Source organism: Aegilops tauschii, chromosome 6 (assembly GCF_002575655.3).
Source record: "Aegilops tauschii subsp. strangulata cultivar AL8/78 chromosome 6, Aet v6.0, whole genome shotgun sequence".
Classification (NCBI taxonomy): domain Eukaryota; kingdom Viridiplantae; phylum Streptophyta; class Magnoliopsida; order Poales; family Poaceae; genus Aegilops; species Aegilops tauschii.
In genome coordinates this window covers 425,990,529-425,998,491 of record NC_053040.3, presented here as the reverse complement: position 1 = coordinate 425,998,491, position 7,963 = coordinate 425,990,529, and positions in this window count along the sequence as shown.

The window sequence follows — 7,963 nt, the reverse complement described above, 5'->3', positions numbered from 1 at the left end:
AAGGGGAGTGGGCGAGGCCGGTTGGGCCGGTTGGGCCGGCCTGGCTAACAGCTGGGCCGACTAGCCGACTAGCCCAGTGGGGGGGGGCTTCTCTCTTTTATTTTTGTGTTTACTTTCTTTTAAAATTTTCTTTTATGTTCATTTACTTTCCCTATAGTTTTCAGTTTATTTTAGTTTCAAAAATACAAAAACAACTCTTAAATCAGTATAGCTTAATATACTACTGCCACATTTAATTATGGCACCCAAGTAAAATAGTTTAACATTTTATTAATTCTAAAAAGGCATTATCTAATTGATTAAGCCACTGTTTTAATTATTTTAGTGCCTTTAATTATTTTATAAAAATGTGGGTTCTCCACCATTATTACTAAGGATTTATTTGTAACATTTAGCACATTTTAGTTTTTATGTTTGAAATTTTTTATCGTTTGACTATAATTCAAATTTGAATTTGAATCAGTTTCGAACTAACGCGAGATTAACAACAGTAACCGAGGTGACGTGGCATCATTAGTAGAGGGTTACTGTAGCTTAATTATCCGGGCGTCACAGGTGGGAATAGTAGGGGGCGGTGAGGCCTCCGCGGCGGCACAGCCGACCACGGGAGGCAGGAGCATGCGGCACGATTGGCGCTGCTTTGGGCGGCTGGAGCAACAAGACCAGAGGTTGAAGAAGCACTACGGCGGTTGGATGGACATCGTACGGTCACTGGAGCTAGAATCGTTCATATTGACTAAGTTGACAAAGCACTCCGTCCCCGTCAACTTAGTAGGCCCACAAGTCAGCCTCCCACCAAGGTGGGTCCCAACTAGCAGGGGGAGTATTCATTTTTTTGTGTAATAAGGATGCACTTCCTTGCGTGCGAAGATATAGCTGGTGGGTCCGACCTATCAGTGGTGGGAACATTTTTTCGCGAAATACAGAGGCCCTTCCGGTGGGTCCCAGCTGTCAGGTGGAGGAATCATTATTTTGCGCGTAATAAGGAGGCATTTCCTTGCGTGCGGCCGTGGACCCAGCTGTCAGCCTCTCCATGCACAGTCTACTTCTGATGGTGTCGTTCGTTGACCACGTTGACCACTCCACGCCGAGCGCATCCAAGGTGGAGGACGACGGCGAGGCCCCGGACAGCAACGAGCCGGAGATGGGAAGACGCGGGAGTGCGAGGGTTAACTGGTTCTGGTGCGGTGTGGTTCGGCAGTCGGTGAAGAAGAACAGGAGGTGTTGAGGGGTGGAGGGATGGCCTGGCCAACGGTGGAGTAGCGCTTCACAGTGAAGCGTGCTAAGCAGAGCTGCTAGCAGCAGGAGGGGGGAGTAGGTGGTCCCGGCGGTGCTGGAGGAAGAAGACGAGAGATTGAAGATGGATGGCGGTCGTTGGATGTAAATCCAACGGCTAACGATCTCAGAATCATTTGTTGACTAAGTTGACAATGACTTGCATTGGCTTCGGCCTATTGGCCCACATTTCAGCCTCCAAAAATGTGGCACGTATTCAACCCATTTTTTCAGAATTGACAGTCTTTTTTTTGCGGGGTAGAATTTACAGTCCATTTGATCTTTTTTTTGAATTACAGTCCATTAGCTAGGCTGGGTGAACAAATAATGTAGCGTCCATGCGACCCATTTATGTTTTTCCTAAAAAATTACAGGCCATTTGCACTTTCTCGAAATACACGATTTTGCTGGGCTGATTCTAATTATAATGTTGGGGTGGGCGCAACAATGTCATCAAAAAATAAACAGGGGCTGAGCATTTTGTTATATATATATATTTAAATAATAAGTGATTTGTTATTACATTGGTCCTTAAATCTTACCAAGCTTTTGTACACAATCACCAGGATTTTCGTTGCAAAAAAAATCCAGGATTTTATTGTTAAGAAACTATTTTTATAAGTTAACAAGATGTGGGATATTGTTTTCTTACATATGTAAGTATCTGTTAAATATATGATGACAATAACAATAATATATAATAACATATAAAATAATTTAAATATACATAATATAGTTAGAAGGGAAACATAAGTTGGACCAGGCGTTCCTATTCTTATATAGAAAAATAGAACAGACCTCTGCGTTTTCTTCAAAAAAATACATAAATTGGGCTGCCGATGTTTCAGGAAAAATAAAACCTCGGATGGGAGGTCCATAGGCCGGTCGATACATGATGGCCCTCAAGAAAATACAAACAGCCTTATGGACCTCCCATCCGAGGTCGTGGGCTGCGCATGTTAAAAAAGAAAGCCTAGACGGGGCAGCCCAAAACCCAGCTGATACTTGCTGCCCCAGTGATAATAAATGATACCTGCCAGCTCCCCGGCTTCGTTGTGAATTTACCTCCTATAGTAACTACGTTGAAGCACCTAAAAAACATGTAACTATGTTGACAAACCCGTGGGCCCCAACGTCAGTATAGCATTAGGAGGAAGTATTTTTTTCAATGAGGCACTTGCTTGCATACGGCCATAGACCTGGTGGGTCCCGACTGTCCGCCTCTCCACGTACAGTCCTGTCCAGATTCCTCTCGTTTGTTCAGCATGTTCACAACGGCAGACAGCGGCGTCGCGGCGAGCGCACAAAGGCGCAGGAGGAAATCCAACCACCTGAGGAAGTGCCTTATTAGTAACGAAACAACTGAACTAGCCCAGTGACCGAGTGACACTACCCGACAGTTGTTCCGCCCAGGTTCGATTCCACCTGTGCAGTGAAAATATCTCCAAATTTTTTGCCTCTGCCTTTATTGACATGTGGGTCCCAATTGTCATCTACGCACACCACGTCCTACACTTGCCAAAACTTCGTCCCTCGTTTTCTCTGTTTTTCGCACACTCGACATTGTGTGGGCATTTTGAAAATAGCATATCTTTTTGACTATGCATCATATGAAGATGTGCTATGCATGAATGTTGATCAGCATGATGTTAACTGGCTGGTCGTTCCAGTTTCGACCATGAATAAATCTTCCAGCATGATGTTAACACTGTTTGAAAAGGCCGTGTTAATATAAATGCTCTGCCTCTGAAAGTTGCAGTTTCTTATCTGAAACTAAACTTGGAGTTTCTTATCTGAAACTGAAACTTGCAGTTTCTTCTCTGAGAATCACATTGTCTGCACTTTTATACTCCTATGAAACTACATTTTTTTAAGTGCTAATAATAGATCTCTAGAATTCATAAAATACTTCATATGCTGAATACTGCAAATCTGAAATTCAAAAGACATTCATATTTGAAAGTACTCTCAAAATACACAACACAAAACACAATTCACAACCTGCAAATACTAACAACCCTAAGCTCCTCCTGACAATTCACAACCTGCCCGACTATTGGTCTGGGGGGGGGCAAATCCCTCCTATTCCTCGGCGGAAGACAGCCGCCCCGTGAGACGATGTGAATGGCGAGGGAGAGGATGGCGGGGAAGCGTCGTCGGGCCAACTGTTTTTCTCCTCTTGCAGTTGGGTTCGGTCGACGAAGACTCCATCGGCTCGCTCTGGCACGACACCCTCACAAACGGCACCCTGTAGATGCTCGATCCTTCAATCTATGGTGGATGCTCCATCTGGGATCGATACTCCCACCACCGCTCCCTCACGATCGGATTCGCTGAATCTGTTTGCTCCATGGCCCAGAGGAGCAGCTCTATGTACTCCCGCGCGACTCCCTCTGGGAGTATCGCCGCCTTTTCGCTCAGTTGCAGATATTTGGCCATGGATGTCGCCGTCGCCGCTAGTTGGTCCTTATTATCAAACCAAGACTGTATCTCCAACATCCTAGCTAGCTTCACAGGGTCGCCGTCTGTGATCCTCATGTATCGGTTGTACTCCTCCATTGATCTACTTCTCCACAGCACCTTCACTCGCTGGCGGTGGTTTTTGAATGGAAGAGGAGAGGAGCAGCGCTGGTTTTGGTTTAGAATGGGAGAGGAGCGACGCTGGTTTTGGATTGGAACAGGAGAGGAGGGGCGGTGGTTTTGAAATGGAAGAGGAGAGGAGCGGCGCTGGATTTAGATTGGAACAGGAGAGGAGCGGCGGTGGTTTAAGAGGAGAAGAGCGGAAGAGCGGCGCTGGTCTTGGAAGTATTTTTTTGTTTTGCGTATTTTGAGTCAAAGTTTGACCACGTACTGTATTGACAAGCAAAATGTGAATGCATGTCACCAAAAATTGTATCGTTTGGTTCGTATCTGAATGTACTTTCAAATTATATTATTTTTGCAATGTATAACATATATTTTATTTGCGAAAATCATGGTCAATTATGACCTAGAATAAAAGGGAGACTAGTTAATGTGGGGTCTCTTTCTTAATTGAAGGGTAATTGATTTTGATTTTGATCCAGTCACAGCGCGCCGGCCCTCTCCTCCAATCCTAAATCGCTGCCGCACGCTCCTCTCCCTCTTCTCCATTGCAAACCCACCTCCTCTCCTCTCGATCATCTCCATTCCAACACCACCGTCTCGCCTCTCCCTCTTCTCAATTGCAAAACCACCTCCTCTCTCCTCGGATGAGGATCCCCTGACGTAGCCCATCCTGCCATTGAGACACTGACACATGGGTCCCACCAAGCGCGGGGCCCACCTGTCAGCGACAGAAAGGCAGTGGAACCTCTCCTCTCCATCATCTCCATTCCAAAACCACCGTCTCGCCTCTCCCTCTTCTCTATTGCAAGACCACCGTCTCTCCTCCCATCTTCCAAAGCTAGCACCGGACCACTCAGAAGGACATCTATGGAGGGGATGCAGCAGCGAATCAGGCAGATCGCCGGCGGTGACCAGGCAAAGTTAGCCAGGTTGAAGGAGATCCTTACTTGGTTTGACAATGAGTGGGAGATTTCGAGGACGATGAGGGCCATGTGGCAATGTATGCGAAAGAGTGAGACGACGGCGATGAGGGCGGCGATGTACTCCTCGGCGACAGTCGCGCCGCAGTCCTTGAAGTTCATCGAGTATCTCCTCTGGACGATGGAGCAGACACGTTCGCCCGAGGCGAAAGTCAGGCAGAGGTGGTGGGCGTACAGGTCGAAGGTCGAGCACCCAGAGGATAACAAATCGATCGAGTATGGTGTGCCATTCGTGACGGTGTAGAGCCAGCCGGAGCCACAGGAGTATTCGTTCTCCCACCGCAAGGGGAGGCTGGATGGCGCGATGTCGCTTCCCCGCCGTTCTCCACGGTTCCCTCGACGCTCGCCTCATTTCAACGGCGTCGGGAGGGTTTAAGGTAAGCTTCGCACTAACCTAATCTTCCATCTGCTCATGCTTACAATTAGTGTGACAACTATTAATAATCATGCTTACAATTAGTCTCCGAGTACTACGCCAATCACCCTAAAATAGCTCTGGACCTTTGGGTCAAAGTTGTGACACTGTGTACAAATAAAGAAAAATAGATTGGTGCTTCTTTCAGAAAAAAGTACACCCCTAGAAAACTGCCAATATAAGCTACTAGTATTTTTTTAAGTCTAAGCTACTAGTATTTGGTTAGAGGATTTGCTGCCGAGAAAGATCCGTCCACAGTGAGCGCCACACATCCCACTGATGGTGGTGGATGCCAATGCTTAGATGGAGCAGGGTTGGTGTCAGTAATTTTTACTTGGCACCTCGCACTCTGCATATATGCCGGTTCCATCCGTACATTTGTGCAGTTCCACCAAAATGCAGCTGAATAACCCTGTTTGCATAGATAATGAAAAGGCGTGATTAGATTATAGTGGCACTAGTTGATGAAACATACACTAATAAACAGAAGAAAATATTACATCAAACTGGAAATCGACCCAAGTCACCCCCATACACTTTCTGCTAGTGATGAACATCAGTGTACAACGGTAGTACAAGGAGGGGCCTTGAGACATTCAAATCTCTATTTTTGTGCAGATCAACTAAAATTAAGCACCCCAGTTTGCAGAAATGCTTAAACATTAACAATGGGACTAGTTGATGGAACATACATTAATAAAGAGAAGCACTTTCTTTATCTACATTGGAAATGAAATGATAGAGAGGACACTCACTCTATTTTAACTGTATTATTACTTCATTTTATCAGTGACACTAGGGTCGAGCAGGTGGAAAACGAGGTGTACCGTGCGTCGCAAGGATGAAGGCCGAGGGTGCTTAGACTGGGATGCTGAAGCTGGCTCTTTCAGTCCCTATCTTCCCCCTGATGTTTCTGTGGTAGCATTTGGGTTGTAATCCAAACTTGGTCGAGCTAGTGCTGCGTCCCCCTACCTGCCTAGCTTATGTGGCGAACTTGTATCCTGCTAGTACTTAGTCCGTTCTAGTAGTAGTTGCATAACTGCCCGTTTACACTGAGATGTTGTCGGATAATGGTTCTCTATGGTTGGGTTTCTTTAATGAAATCGGAGGGAACCCCCTCTTTCGATATATAAAAAAACAGTGGCACTAGCGGTGCCAAAACATTGCCTCAAATTAATAGTGCCACTAGATTAAGGTGCAAAATAATAACATTACTGCTTTATCATGGCAGTGCCAAAACAGTAGCACAAGAGCAGGATCAACATGCAGGATCTTTGGCAAACGGTCAGACCAAAAGGAACATACCTCGTGATGGGAACCATATCTGCAGTCAACGCCATCGTAGAAGGGATGACACCAGTCACCAACATGGATGATTCAATTCATGGGACCTTTTGGTGCAGTTCACCTAAAATGAAGCAATGTCCCATGAGCTAGCAGCTTCTTCTTCTTCTTCCTTTTTTAAGAAAAAGGCTCCAGCCCCGGTTCCATTTCCATCAGAAAACGAAACCCACAGAGCTTCTTCATTAGTTGCAATAAAATTGAGCAACATCAAGGTTGGTCGTGAAGCTCCTGGAGAGTAGGCGGACCAGGACAGTTGCATCTCTAACGAAAAGAAGCAACTTATCTTAATGGGAAATTTAGAAGGACATGAAAAAAAGTGCCATTGATTCATATTACTGGAGGCATTACATTGAAAACAACATTGGTTTAACGTGTCCTTACTTTTAATAGTGCGACTGCTAGATTTTACCAGTGGCATTACATAAGAGCGTCTCAGGGCAACAAACTTCAGAAGAGGATATCTGGGTTGGTCCCATTTTTGTTCAGTATATAGCCACCTTATACTGTGTGAGGCTAGCAAATCTAGTGCTGGACTTACTCTGTTGACTTGTCCCCCAGTCCCCACTTTCTTTCCTTTTTCAACCAATAGATCGGGTTTATATTGAGTTTGTACTGCGTTCCCTTTATTTCCCTATTAGACCTAGAGACCAGTTGGATAGCCAGTCTCTGCTACTTTTCGCCCCCATTATTTCCTCTTTTGACCTAGTCCTAGATTCAGGTAACAAATCTTCCCCCACCTCACCCCTTTCTTCCTTGTTTGAACCAAGTACTACTAGATTCGAGTGCATGAACTAGTTTTACCTCTTAACAGTAAAAAATTAGGTGGTTTTTGAACAGCCGATCGATCCTATCGACACGAGGGGGCCTGAGAAATAGTAGAAGATACAAATGCAGCGACGTCAGGAGCTCGGGAAGTAGAGCAAGGCTGGTTTCGAAGGAAGTTATACCTGAGGGTCGCCGGGATGTCGCTCGATGGGCGGCGGGAGGCCAGATCTGCCCACACTACGGCAGCGAGGAGGAAGGGGTGGGAGTCCCTCCCTCGCCAGTGATGCTTGGGAGAGAACGGCAAGGCACGCTGATCGGGACGCGCCGGCAGTGGGTAAGAGCCGTCGCCGAGGACGACCGCGTGAACGTTGCACCTTCTCACCTTCCCCGGCGAAAAGGATCCGGCTGGATCTGTGACCAGCGGTGAGTAGAGAGAGAGAGTGTGGCCACCGCTGTCGAGTTTAGATCTGGAGAGAACGAGACAGTGTGAAGAGAGCAACACTAGCAAGCAAGCGCGGAGGCTCCTGCCTATATAGTGGAGTACTAGTTTTCTTTTGTCTACCGGACGGAGCCGGCTTGACCTCGGCAATGACTGTCG